Here is a 16,248-nt window from a genome sequence, read left to right as displayed (position 1 = left end):
GTTGATTTTTTCATCTTGTTTGCCAGCTAAAAGACACAGTAACTGGAAGATATAAATTTCCTCTTCTTTGTCAGGTTATGAAAGGAATATTGGTTCTTTACCATTCTAATGCTGACTGTGAGAGATTGTTCAGCATTGTTAACAAAAGTAAAACTGAATTTAGATCCAGGCTCTGTAATAACCCAGCACTTAGTGCTTTGCTGGTGTGCAAAACATTTATAGTCTCAGCTGGTACAAAGTGATTTGAAATGCAGTATGAGAGTATGTTGCTTTTTAAAGCTCAGTGTTGTATACAAAAACTTGAAACAGAAATTGATGTGAAGAGTCCAGAGGGGTAAATAAATCATTTTGTACATATGCTCATTGAATTTTTATCATGTTATATGTGGATTACTCTTTATCTGCTCGGATTACTCTTTTTGTCCACTTGGATAACACTTTTCCCTCGCCAGGGGTTGGCATGTATGTTTTTGTCACACCGATCCTTTCTCAAATCCAGATATGGCTTCTGGCAGATTTTCTTCATCTCTGCAATAGTAAAACCTGCTTCCTGCTGATCCAGACCTATATGTTTATTTTTATTGTCGTAGCAGTAAAACTGGACAATTTCAGTATTAGACTTAACAAGGAACAGTCCTCGTCTGTGTTGATCCGTTGCTGAACATTGCCAAGTGATCTTAAATGTTTGCTTACCTCATCTTTAGGCCATACAAATTCGAGTTTGCATTTCACAAAATATAAGTAATTATGAAAGATCCATCTTTTTAAGAATAAGCTTTCCTTTCCTGGACATCTTTGTCGAGATTAAACATTTCTATTCAGGATGATTTAAGTGATCATTTTTCCATCCTATTAAATAAACACATTAGTGAATTCATTCTTAAATCATGCTGAGTTCACGACAGAGTGATACTTCATTGTTTTAATGGTAGTTTTTGGTCTTTATTTGTAGCAAATGAGTATCTATCAGTAACTATCACTTTCTCTCTGGTGATTGGTTGATGTACTTTAGCAGCATTGAAGGTCACAAGTTGGTAGTTTTGCATGATGAGTACCAGAGACAAAAGTATTGTAGGCCATTGTTTATTGACACCTGAACAGAAAAGATCACAGAATTCAGTGCCGTATACACAAGACCTGCCATCACTAATTTGATCTATTTGTTTATAAATGTCTAAACAGTGATCTAACATGCAAGTCGTTTGTATGATAAGTGACTCTGTGTTTACAGAGGTTAAGTTGGTGACTTTAATGCTTAAGAAAATTTGAAAAATTGACAGTCGTATGTACTGTTATCAAATACAGTAGATGACACAAATTAATTAGAATAGTGGTTCAAGAGATGTGATTACTTGTCAGCTGTGCCATAGCATGTTAGGAATACAATATGTGTCATTGACTGATCATAGTAGTTGGCTAATTAGAGTCAAACATTGACTGTTTAAAATAACTTGTTCTGGAAATACTCAAATCAAATGCAGTGGATTTCATGTTAAGTTTTTGATAATGATGGATGTTTAAAATTGTTAGCAAAAGTTTATTTTCATCCTTTTTCCCATGGGTTTCATAATGACATTGCTTTATATCTGGAATGGTGTTATAGCAAAGTATTTTATAATGGGTACAGCTGTATTTCTTATTCTGGATCCCTGGTCTGTCTTGAAAAACCAAGCAAAAAGTCCCTTGCAATTGGGTGCATAAAATAAACATAAATATGGTATAAGCCATCATTCAAATTATAACTTTATGTTTTGCAGAATCTGTTAAAGTAATCCTTTGGCCCATATCAGGGTTTCTCTTTGACCCCATAAGGAGAGTCCTTGCCCTGGGGATCATCCTATCAGAGCTAAAATTCTTCTTTTTGTACTTTAAAAAACATTAATGCAGGGATAAAGCAGTCAGTTTACAGTGTGTGCATTGCATTTTCTTCGTTGAAAGATCGACATCATACTTCCAAAAGAGAATATGTTGCATAGATACTCATCCAGATGTACATTACTGTTTTGTGACTGGAATGGTTAGACTAAAGTGTGGTCTCTATTATTATCATTGTTGTAGGGTTTAGCCCCATTTGTCAGCACAAGATAGGCTATATATACATGGTGGCCAGTATAACTGGTGGAGGAAGAACCACCGACCCATGAGAGAATCCTTTATTAGAATAAAAACTACAAATTATCTAGCTGACATAGAAATAGGCAATCTATAAGGCAGGATTTTGCTTAACTTCAGACTGCAATGGTTCAGTTTTAAGGTTCTGTTATAGTTTTTTACCTGTCTAGATAAACTGCAAATCCTCAACTGCATATTGTCTTCACTAACTTTATTGTTTAAATCTACTCGTAAAAAGTTTTAAGATGTGTCAATAGCACAGTGGATACTTTAAGAATTAAAACAACTTAATTTTTAGGTATATATTTGTCCAAAACAACCTGTCTTGGGTTGAACTTTGCAAATTTATCATTCAGTTTAAATTGACAATTATGCAGTCAGGTCACTGAATTTTCATTCATTTAGATTTGTTTTGCCCCTGTACATTTGAACAATTTTTTGTGTGCTCACTTTGGCTGCTACCTAATGAATCAGATACAGGCCTGTGTCTGGCATAGATTGTCTTTTATCAGTCATGTGTTGTCCATCACCTTTGCTATTTACAGCATGTCAAAAATAGCTGAGCCAGTTCAGTTTCAATCAAATTTGGTGAGAATGTCCATAAGGACATGCTCTACCAGTGTTCAGGATGTTTCCTCTTTCAATGTCATGGCTTCCATAGCAAGCAAAATGGAAACCTATTTTCGACCTCTCCAGGACAGCTCAGCCAGTTTGATCAAACTTCTTGGGAACTGGTCTACAGTTCTGACCTCAATCCTCTAAATCACTTGCTGATTGGTCTACTGTTCTGAAATCAGATGATCATTGACTACAGAAGAATCTACTTCCAATTGCTTCCATAATCTGACAAAGTTACTGACATTTTGGGCTGCATACATTATAAAGTTCCAAGTGTCTACATTTTTTCTGCAAAGATGCCTTTTTAATTTGTAGCGGTGTTGCAGAGTGGTGGTGTTGTGAGGTTGTACCTTCTTACACGGTGTCCACTTTATTGGCTATCATTATCTAGAGGGTGAGCAGATATATAGAACAGAATGACACGAGCCTGGGCCTTACATGAAAACCAACAATTTAATCAATTACATAAGCAACTGTGATAATACATTAAATTAGGAAGATAAACTTCAGTTTTAAATAAATCATTCAGCTAATTTCAAACACAAATTTTTAAATAACTGATCTGTTTTAAATGATAGGATTGGTCCATCATAGAATCCAGTGAACAATTGAAGTCATTGCCTTGTACAACTTAATAACCTGCTTATTTCTGGTTCACTCCAACTTCACTGTGGCTGTTCTTCTCGGTCCTTTCGCTTTTTTCCTTATCCAGCCTCCCTACTGTCTCGCCTCTTTTCGGTCCTCAACTTCATGTGGGTAGGTGGATACAAAAGTACGTAGATACATGTACTTAGGTAAGTAGGTACGTGAATATGTCAGTGGAGCTACTTCCCCTTTCAGAATAAACAGAAGTGAACTAAATTTTCTGTCAGATATCCAGTTGGAAATAGATAATCGTTCCCATTTCATTATGTCAAATATCATCCTATCAGAATTCAACACCAAAGGCTATCTGGTCCAGCTAAACATGACAGACCATAAGCAAACCTAGTTTCATAAGATTAATGTACTAACAGCTATTTAATCACTGACTCAAATTAACATCACATGAGACATAACACATCCGTTCTTGTCTCAATTGCACAAATGAATGAATGAAATTCATTACATTGATTAACTACATTATTTTCAGCAATTACACACATTCAAGTCATTATCATACATGAAATCATCTAAGATCAGAGAATTCACATGGATTCTCATAACTCGTATCACCTGAAGTAATGCATTAAATTCTTAGATTCCTATAACAAGACGACAAATACAAACAGTTCATCAAACTTATAAAGAAGTTCATTGTACGAATTAAGATGAACTCAAACAGTTATTCTCATATCAAGAAAACTGGTCTACGGAGTTAAATAAATTAATGCAAATATAAGCAAATAAATTCAATCATTATACTGGTATCAACGATATTACATGAGATTGACACAAATACCTTGTGCTTTCAAGCTTTGTTTGCTTGTACCACAGAATTCTGTCCATTGATTTTCTTGACATCCAGTCCCTTTGATAGATGTTTTATGAGAGAATTTCTTTCAAATTCAACCTCAGAGTCCCTTGTATTTTCACTCTTGCAGAAAAAATGCAGACTGATCAGATATTTTGATGAGGGAAATTTTAAAGACCAAGAAATTTCATGTGGGAACCACACTCCTTATTTAGCATAACCAATTGGGATTTAATATATCTACTGCCTTTTATAACTAGGAGCCAAAATTGTGGTCAGCCTGACTCCTAGATTTCCAATAACTGATTCTGGTCAATTTAAAATCTGACAGTTCCAATATAGAATCGAAGTTAACCTTCCCATTTCTTGTCAGTTTGACGTTAAAGTAAACAAAGGCTTAATTAAGAATCATTTCTTCTCTCAACACAGACATTAGAAATCATTGCATTGAAGCACCTGTCCCCATAGATCTAATTGTTCTCTGGCCCAAGTTAATGTGCTCTTCATGGATGGACAGAAATTTGTAACTTTACATAATTGATGTCATTAGTTCTACAGGCTCCACACACCAGATTGTCATTTGGATACCCGTCAATTGATTTGTAACGTAATGACCGTGGAATCAACATTGCATTTAATAGACAGGGTGATCTTTCAATAGGTGGAACATCGCATACCCTCTACCACACTGAATCACACTGGACATATGTGGGAACATGTTTATTCGTTGGTGTCTGGAGAATGTAGTTCCCAATTTGTCTGACAAAATCCAATGTTGTGACCTCAAACAGCAAGACGGAACTTAGTCCCCAGACCTTTACGTTCTTCTTTTGGGAATTTCTAAAATGGTGTAAATTCGTAAACGTAGAGGCTCAATGTACTATGGCCATGGCTGTAACAGCAACTATGAACTTGCAACAAAGTGGAAGGAGATGCAAAGCTCTTTCCCTGCACCTTTTATAATGACCATCATAGGCCAAGCTAAGCTCACAACCATAATCATCTAATCTCTTCTTTAATGATAAGGTTAACAGAATTCTCAACAATCCACCAATGATACATTCTTTCAGTACCTGATTTGCAAAGTAACCAACCAAAGTTTGCAAGGAAGTCCCTAGAGCACAGGCTACTAGGAAGCAGTCCTACCGAATTTACAACTGTCAGAAAACAGTTCTCCCAAACTAAAGTGGAGGGCGATCGTTTACGCCAGCATTTTCATGAGACCCCACCTGTCTTAAATGATAATATTTCACTTCCCCCTAATCAAAGATCCTGGTACAGAGGAAAGCTTCATTCCTGTTGCTGATTTGGGCCGATTACCATAACATAATGATCCGACAGGTGGTTTCCGTGGGAATCTATCAGGTTCAACGCTTCTCCTTTGCCCAGAGTTCCTTCCGCTACAAACGCAGCACTCAGAATTTTGTCATCAACCTAAGTGCATTCAGTCAACGCTTTTGCGTTTGTGGGCTCATGATAAAATGCAAGTATGGCCTCTGATGATCATTATTGACATATCAACATTCTTGAGATGAAAACCGTTTTGCAAGATATCGTTGGTGGCTGAAGAATGGAGTTCCCATTTTGTCTGACAAAATCTATTGTTGTGACCTCAAACAGCAAGACGGAACTTAGTCCCCAGACCTTTACATTCTTCTTTGGGAATTTCTAAAATGGTGTCAATTATAAATCCACATCCATGTTCGACATATCCTAGGGTTGCTTATGTATTGGCTGATTTGTCCTGCAAGAATGAATTAACACAAAAGGAATGATCTTTTCATCCGGGACGTAGAGAGCAACCATGGGCCTTGGGGTAATAAACACTCAGGCCTCTCCTCTCCGGGGATATATCGCCAGTTCCCCTCACCCTTTTGTTGACCCTGCTCTCCATCCCTAGGTTTTCAAACAGCTGTTGCTTTGTGGGATAGACCTATGATGGACCTATTATCGACAAAGTGAAATGCCGAAGTCCCAACCTTTGTCTCATCAGTCCCACACTCCAAAGGCCTGGATAATCGATGCTCTTTCTTTATATTGGAATAACACTTCTTTTGTAACATTGGATCCAGAACACTGTACAGGAATCTAAAGAATCAGAAGGTCTCTTCATCCTGCTTACTCCACGCTATTGCGAAATCCATCATCTGCTTTCATGGGTAATCGGACTTTGGTAATAATTCCTGTCTATTTTGTATACTTCATCGCAAGGGCATTTACAGGACCCAGTGCAAACTCAGAAGTGGTTCTTACGGAAGACATCCGTTACGTTGAAGGAGATCCTGCCATTTCTTGCCAACAGAAGAGGGAAAGGACGAATACCAAGACAGACACTTTCGTCCTGGATAAAGTGGGCTATCTGTTCCGCATATCAGAAATAACCCCACACCAATGAATTTGCTTCGCATCCTGGCTCACAAAGTTAGAACAAAAGCCACACACATTGCGTATGAATGAAACTGTTCTCTAACCGTTATTATCCATTCGGTAGGATGGAAATCCGAGTACGCTTCTTCAGTTTTCATTTCAAGATATTTTCATCCTAAATGGCTTAACTCGAAATGGACGGACCTTTACCTGTGGTGCAAAAGGTTATTTTTTCCGAGTCGTTCGACAGATTAAAAGGACCGCGTCTTCGCAACTATGACTGAATTTCTGGGAGGTAAAATTTTCTCTTTCGATGCCGCTCCCCGATATATGGAGTCTATTCTCCAGTCTGGTTATCTAGAAGCTGTCTCACATACCTTAGGGGACCGAGGATTGTCTCTCCAGGGTAAGGGAATGTATTTCCCTCCACCTCTTGCTTATTCTCCTAAGTATTATGATTGGATAATCGCATTTAAAGAAGAAACACTTTTTTCTGGTAAAATATGTTTATTCGATAATACATACCCAATCATAATACACGTACACCCTCCCAGCCTCCCTACAGTTACATCCATATAGAGAGCATACCTTCTGCTCCCTTGGTAACTGACGATTTCATGGGATTTGGCGCCAATCCCGGAATGAATCAATGGGAGATCACTTTCTAACTGCTACCATGGTGCGTAGATAACTTGTAACTTTTTAGCTTAAACGTTTTCATCTTGTATAGCTGGATTTGCAAGATAGTAGTAGTTCTCCCAAGGTATTATTGTTGGGTATGTACTTTCAAAAGCATATTTTACTAGAAAAAATAGGTTTCTAAGTCAAGAAACTTGTTCATATAAAATGTACATTTTCAAGGGATAAGTAAACACATAAAAAAGTAAAGCTGGTGCAATTTTTCTCACACATGACATGATATTAGGTGTCCGCCTCCCTGGGAAGATTCAGGTTTCGTGATGTTCGAGTGGATGCAAGACATAAAATGTTTATTAGCATTAATACATAATTGCTACTATTACATGGCTTTCAAGTTTTTATTTTGTTTGATTTTATTTTCTTTTAAAGATTAATATGTTGCATGGTGTATGTTGGGTAGGTGTGGGCACAGAAAGGATATATGGGACACCCTCCTGCTTATAATGCACTTCTCTCTCTCTCTCTCTCTCTCTGCCTGGACAGTTTAAGTGTGGGACATTACAAGAAGTTGTCAAACATAGGGAGGGTGGAAGAAGTTCCCATCTTCCTCACCATATCATCACAGGGCAGCTTCACCTGTTCCCAAAAAGCCATCAGCGCCACTGAGGGATATATCCATGACTCGTTTCAAAAGTTGGAAAAAGACATGAGAGCGAGTAGCAGCTCCTGGTTGGGGATGAGCAGCACCACATCAAGGTCGGTGTCCCAGTGACCGAGATAAATTAACCGCGCCTTCCTGGTGAGAAGTGCACTGATCTTTCTCTGATGGATCTGAAGTCTCTTAAATCTTCATTGCCAGACTGGTCATTGACACTAGACTGTGCACTGGTCATCTGCGAGTCAGCAGGCTTCAAATGCCATTTACGGGCTTTGGTCTTGTCTGAGGACAACGATCGTCTTGATAACCTCCGTCCATTTGTTACCACTTAACCCATATGTGGATAGGAAGTCGGGCTCCACTCATACGTCTAAAGAGGATGTCCTGACTGGTATGCCAACCTTCCTTTTGTTACACTTAACCCATATGTGGATAGGAAGTCAGGCTCCACTCATCCGTCTAAAGAGGACGTCCTGACTGGTATGCCAACCTTCCTTTTGTTACATTTAATCCATACTGAATGTGCAGACCAAAATACCAAATAAGTACCCTTCCCCATGAATGTATTAATGTACCTGCCTTGGTTTCAATGTATGGCAGACATGACAGGCCATGGACTCACTTCCTCATATCCGACCTTATCCGACGTGGTGGAGAAACACCACTATCCTTAAAGATAGTAGAGAAGGAATTAGTGCAGTTTTGATTGGATTTTCTGATGACATGTCTTGGGGAAATGCTGGCAAATTTAGCAATGTCATGCTCACTTGGATCTCTTGTTTATAATTATTATGGTCGAATATATATACTTGTTCAACTTTTATGTTTGCTCTGACCTGTTAGGTGTGGATTGTCTGACTTGCTGGGTACTTCTGTTGACTTCATGGTGAGGTGGGGACCAGTGATATACTAATATAAACACTAAGTCATATTGTAATCTAATGTTTATCAATATGCGCACTAGTTCTGTCCACCTCTCCAAATTCTACACCGATGTTTATCTACATTGTTTCTCAATATATTTGTCCACTCAGAATATCTATCACTCCATCATATCTATTATGTATCATTTCTCTTAATTCCCCATCTTGCATATCTCTGATTCTTATTTTCAACTACATCTTATCTCTGCTGTCCCTTTTTCTTCATCTGTCCTCTTTCTTTCTGCTTTTCTGCCCCTCACTATACCTTGTGTGTGTGTGTGTGTGTGTGTGTGTGTATATATATATATATATATATGTATATATATATATATATATATATATATATATATATATATATATATATATATATATATATATATATATATATATATATATATATATATATATACTGAGCATGTCCATCATTATACTCTTTTTGAGATGAAGCCTTGCAACAAAAATGGTTAAATAATCTAACGACAAATGTTGAAACTAGAGTCCTCACAAGCTGTACATGAGTGATTCCAATCCTCAGTGACATTCAAGGATCAAAACTCACGAGATGTGCAACATATGCTCAAACCCATCAGAGCTCTTCTTGAGATAAGGCTTCAAGGCAAATTTGGTTGAAATCAAATAATAAATGTGAATCATAGAGCACTGAAATAAACTTTTATCTTTTATACACCACCTTAGCAGAGGGTGTCCTCAGCTTAAGTGTGTATGTGTGTGTGTTCTTTCTCTATCAGGGGTAGAAATATCCATTGCCTGGAGCAACTAAAAATTAATGCTGGTCTACCATTTTTATCAATGTGAAAGCCTGGCCAGGCAACAAAAAGATATTATTCAGAAATAATTAATTTTTTATTCTTTCCGGCAACACATATTTCATTATTGTGCTATCCCTCTAGATACATATAGCAGGGTGCCCAAACTGACTCACTATAATGCTGTGGCTGAGTGTTGGGTGAATCCAACTAATAAAAGGTATATCAGCTACTCATTAACATTCCATACAACCAGCCTCATGATGAACTCTTGAAGAAGCAAGGCTAAAAATGTTGATATTTGGCTAACATGAATATATGACATAAAATCACAAAGCAAAAGGTCACAGACAAAAAGTCACAGGACAAATAGTCATTATTTGAAATTTCACTGTTACAAGAGACATGTCATACAAAATCTCACCGGACATAAAGTCACACTTTGAATTCTGTAACATTTCAAGTTTTTGTATGATACAACTGAACTATGTCTTCAATAATAACAATACTAAAGTATCAGCCATAAGATTGTTTTCTAGCATTGAAGATCTTAAATGAGTAAACTGCGGTGACCCACCATCAGTATAACTCACAATTGTAACAAATTTAGTTCCGTCTGATAAATTAACATAACTTCGACTTATAAACGTATTTCTATTCGTTGTATCAACAATTATAAAATCGAGTTCAGTATCATCTATAATCAATCTTGTGCAATGTCGTTTATGATCATGTGATCCTCCTTGGGTGAATTTACCGATTATTTTTCTGCCAAGATCTTTTGCGATTTTATTTTCATAATCAGTAATATCAGAATTTTCATCATCAGAATATTTCTTTTCTTGTGGCAACCAAACTTCCTTCTGCGGATGATTTGATATAATTGCAGCACTTACTGTTAACAATAAAAATATTTTTACATCGAGCATATATCGTAATAATACTGTTGGTGCCCACATTTTTTATAAACAATGTTTGCCAAACCAGACCTAACAAATCGGATGATTACTTTCAGCAAACTTAAATGACTTGATACAAGTAAATCAGGTAAAAATCCGGTAATGTTCCGTTTATCGATACTCTGGTCATCTCGTGTATGGGATGTCCAGATCGCTCAAAATACTTAGAACACGTTCCCATGCCAAGAAAAATTCCCAGATAACATGCGACCATATCAACCGAAACAATATCCATATAATCGTGTTTAGTATTCCATAATCCACCGTGTCCGTATTCGACACAACTGCGTTGCATTTGTTCAAGAAAATCGAGACGAGTTGGTTTCGACAAATTTGTCTCTCGATCAAAATGAACAGCAACTGACGGAACGGCAAAATAATTACTCAGTAACTGTTTAGCATCATCATGGGTATATTTCAGTGGAAGATATTTCATTTCTTAATGGCGAGATTCTGTACGATAAATATATCCATTAGACCGCACAAACTGATCATAATTTCCATTATCGGAAATTTGAAACAGTCATACTGATACAGGGTCGTTCTTACTTATTTCGTTAATAAAATCAAATATATAACCTTGGTAAAATTTAACAATTCGATTTCGCGGAAATTCTGTTACTGCATTAATCCACTCATACGCATTAAGATCAATAATTTCAATCGAACCTCTTTTCGATTTATATACCAAAATTTCTCCACTTTTCGTTCTTACTGTTATCGGGAATTTTAATTTCTTTCCTAATTCAGCGACGTCTTTGACAGCCGCTCCGGTATCTTTAACTATTTCTACCCACTCGTTTATCATTTTACGTCTTTTATCCGTTAAAACGTTTCCACGTATCGCGTTTGTGAAATTTTCCTTTTCTCGTTCGACTACACAATTTATTTTTGAAAATTTCATCGGTTTTAGATTACAAACGCTAGGTTTATCATTTATCGGATAAATTCCATCAATAACCGCGGTTACAGGATACGCTCTTTCATAATACGGTTTGTCAATACCAGTCAACATTCCTGGCTTAGAATTTTTACTTAATACGGCAATTGTTTCATTATGGAGGACAGGGTCACGTTTGTCACTGATAATCCAAGTATTATTGTTTGTTTTCGCTAATACAATAAACTTTACTCTTAAAAAAATATCTCAGATTGTCGAGATAATTAATAATCGTTGCCGCTCTTTTGTCGTTCATTGTAACAATGACGAATTTGTCGACACCATAGGTGTTGCGTGTGATTTTAAACGTTGACCACACATGAGATGCACCATCTTTGCTACATTATTTCTTGGCGTCATTAATAGTATTAATCAAAGTTTTATTCGTCGGATCAACCAGACCTTGCATCGGTAAGACAGGGGATCTTCTGTCAAGATTACATTTATCTTCAGAAGGCTTAATCTTAATCTCTGTTAAGAACTAACGCAAGTGGCTTATGGTAGGCTCCACAACTCCTTGTGACAGAGCTTGTGTAAACGAATTCTGCAGATATCATTTACAAAGTGTACATACAGAGAGTTTAGAATCTAAACCATGTTTGAAATGTGGTGTTTGGGTTAGAGGGAAAACACAGTTATGTGTGCCAAATGGCGGTAAAAATACAGAGAACTGAAAATATATTATGATTTTCAAAAAATAACACTGATAATAATGATAAAGTTATAATAAATGTGAAAAATTATCTGGCTAGATTTTAAAAATAATAATTTAGAAAAATAGTCATTTAAACAAATAATATTATATATAAATGGAGCGGAAAGAATTTGTGAGACATCCTACCATCAAGGATTATGAATCATTCCGTGAGTGTGGAATCAGGCACTGTCGACCAAAAACCCAGTTGGTAATGTCACTAATACCAGTTATCTCATGATCAATACTAAAGGGAATAAACATTATTCCAGTCATACATTTGTCTATGAATGTTTTTCAGGGTGGTACTCGAAGACGTGCTTGTGATCGATGATACTGATGAAAAAACTCAAGAACTCTTTAGATAATATGCGAGCCGTTACACAAAGCCAGAACAGGATATTTGAAAATACTGAAAAACATTCCAAAATTGCAAGACTTGTTAAATCTGTAAATACGGAGACCGGTGAATAAATTATATCTCAATCAATAAACGCAGATGGAAAATATTTTGATATTCACCCGCGTTCGGTTCAATATGGTGCAAATAATATTACCAAATTTGCTTTGTCGAAAAAATTAAACAAAAGATAACTTTTCATTATTGTTGAAGGAAGATATCTCTGTCAAGCTAAGATATATCCGGTAGTGTTGCTACTAATATTATATTAATATTTATTTAATATTTTGTGACACATTCTACATCGCTAAATACAACTGTTATTTTATCATTTTGATGCTTCTATCCTCGATGCTGAAACTTCTAAAATCATATTATATAATTATATTTGTCGAAGTTTCCACAGTCGCATGTGTATGTATTTTTGTGCTGATGAACAATCTTGATAGAACAATTATCTGATCATTCTAAAACTTCTATTACTGAAGGGGATAACTCTGTCTCTCTCTCCGGCATAGTAATTCTATAGATACCTCGCTTGTTATAGCGAATGATCTCAAAGAAGGGATATAACTCTGTAGCATATCTTTCTCCAATGAGCTTAATTTTTTGTCATCGTAATTAATTAATTATCCAGCTGTGTAATGATTAATATCAGTGAAGTAACATACTTGTATAATAGTTTAAACTAGTTAAAGGATATTTACGGTTCCTAACTTATCGACAAAATCAAGGTAGAAACAGTGGTTACACACGCCGTGACATGTACACTGCAGCTAAGCTATTTTCACATCTTTAAGTAAATAGCTGTATTTCAACCCTGACTTTGTCAAGGCAGATATATATATATATATATATATATATATATATATATATATATATATATATATATATATATATATATATATATATATATATATATATATATACAATTATTGTATACAGTGGGTTTAGAAACAGAAATAAATCCACGCCGTAAATTTACTCAATATTGTAAAATAATCATCTCTAGCAATCCAGCATAGGTAACTTTATAATAATTTCTGAAACATATGAACAAGATTGGAACGTAGCGCATTGCTAGCGCGGCGGTTTGCCATACTTGCCGGTCTGCGTTCGAATCTCGTGACTGACATACTGTCGATGGTGGCGATAATAGCGGTTTTTCTATATAAAGATGGGGTCCACCCCAAGGCTCGAACTTGAACAGAAAATACATCATTTGCACTCTCCGGGGGTTGATTCTTGGGGTGTGTGTGCAAAAATCTGATGAACGTAGAGAAGGCTTCCGTATATGTATTGTGCGGTCCTTAGAATTAAGATTATATGTATTGTGCAGTCCTTTGAATTAAGATTATATATGTATGATCTGTACCTGCTCTAATGTCGCTTGGCAATCTAGGGTTTTGCATGAGTGTTGTACCGTCCTTAGAATTAAGATAGTAGATATATCGTGCTCTCTGAATCTGCTAGAATGTCGGTTGGCAATCTAGGATTCGCAAGGGGTTTGTGTTGTGTAAATATTTTGTACCCTCTGAACATGCTAGAATGTCGTTTGGCAACCTATGAGTTCATATGGGGCTTGTGATGTCAAATGTTGTGTAATATTTTTTTTTATTTGAAATATATACATACTATATAATGAATTACGAAAATGTATTGATATTATTTCTGCAATTAATATTTTTTTTTTAAAAAAGGCGTAAAAATTCAACTTGATCAAGAGATAATTATCTGTGATTTTGAATCATTGCCAACACGTAAATTTGAAGATAAATATGCACAACCAGCAGCGTTCAGATTTATAAAACACATCCAACAAGCTATGTTCTAATCTTTGGCTACTGTGAAAGATACGGATTTTAAAAAAATCGTATCTCTTTCAAGAGTAATTGAACAATTAGAACAGAACTAGCTCACGAATACAAAACGAAAAAAGTTTTAACAGCGGAAGGGAGTTTTAAAATATTGTCAGATCGTGAAAATGAAAATAGTAAAGGGGATTTGGTAAGTGAAATTAGTGACAAAAGTGAAAAAAGCAAAGAGGATTTTGAAAGTGAAAGTATTGACAACATCACTGATGAAAATGAAAGTTACGGAAATGTCGTGGTAATTTATCCTCTGACTTTAATTCTCCCTGAGAAATAATAGAAAATTATGTTCCAAATATATTTGTTTATGAAATTATCATTATACATTTTTCGATAATCTGAATATATCCATGAAATCATTAAGATCTTACGTAGAGATTTATATTCAAATTTTCATTTCTTAAATCAATTAAGTGTCCGGATTGGTCAGTAACTTTGAAATGTATCCTTGATAATAACGGATTATGACAACGTAGATAAACAGGATTAATAGGTTCTTGCGAAATCAAATATCCAAGAGGTACTTCTGGTGTAAATAAATCCAAAGTATCTCCTTGTTGAGCATGATTTGATTTTTCAACATCAATTGAGAACTGCCATCTATTGCATCACATACAAGATTTAATGCGATTGTTAAATTATATTTTCAATTCCTGGTGAAATATGCCTGCCGCCACCGTCATTGTTATATTTGAGAAGAGATGGTAGTGACGCTGTTTTTTCTCCATGTTTCAACAATTTTAGGAAAGTTTTCGTTGGTAAGATCACTGACTGATTTTTTTGGTTCGTCACTTTTAAATCCTGGCAGTATAAAATAAGACATATTTCCCACGGTTATTTTATAATAATCAAGACATATTTATCTAAGATGTACATTTCGATACGTATTATTTTTCCAAAAAATTGGCGTTTCAATAATAACTAAATTGACGTGCTCATGATCTGATATAATTTGATTTAGATTTTGTATTGTTTTAATGATTTGGTTTTGTCCATCGTCATTGTATTATTGAATGATGCTGGAAAATAAGTTTCGTAGATTTTTGAATGTAATTCGATGCTCATTTTTAATTTTATTACTGCATGAATTTAAAAAAAAACAACTCATCGTTAGGAATTTCAATAGAATCTTTAATAGTAAATAATTCTGTAAATCCAGGAATACCAGAAGGAATTTCAATACTTTTATAATTCAAATAAATATTTAATTTTTCTGGTGTTCTTAGAAATTGTTTTTCACGTAAAACCAGAATGATATACCACCCCAGTCCATGGATATTCTTTTCGATATTCTGGGTTGTTTATAAATATTTTCTTATCCCTGAGAAATTCATTTAACTTTGATTCTGGCGGTCTTTCACATTATAGAGGAACTTCCTGCCATCCTAACACTGATCTAATTGACGACTGATAAATATCTACAACATAATCTTGCCAATATATTTCAATCACGGCTGATAAAGTCCGTTCGTGAACTGTTATAGCTATTTTGGATTATTTTCGTATTACAGATTTAGTTCTGCTCTGTAATTCATCATTGATTGTTCAATCTGATAACTGCCTGTTGAAATTCCGACAACTTGCGAATCAGGAGTTCCATCATCTTTATCTTTTTCTGCAGATACAAGCGAATTATTTGCTGGTAATCCACCGAATGATTTTAATCTAATATTTGTCCATCTATCATATACTCGTAATTGTGCAAGCTATTTCATTTGCACGAATTGCAGTTGAAAAATTAACATTAAATTCAGGATTGGTTGAGCTTACCGATATCATCGATGTTTTTGACTGAGTTGTATTAACAACATTCTGTTGTAGCAATTTGTTTGGAGTTGACATTATTA

This window comes from Sinohyriopsis cumingii, chromosome 4 (assembly GCF_028554795.1).
Source record: "Sinohyriopsis cumingii isolate HCF-2022 chromosome 4, ASM2855479v2, whole genome shotgun sequence".
Taxonomy (NCBI): domain Eukaryota; kingdom Metazoa; phylum Mollusca; class Bivalvia; order Unionida; family Unionidae; genus Sinohyriopsis; species Sinohyriopsis cumingii.
This window is presented reverse-complemented; position numbering follows the sequence as displayed.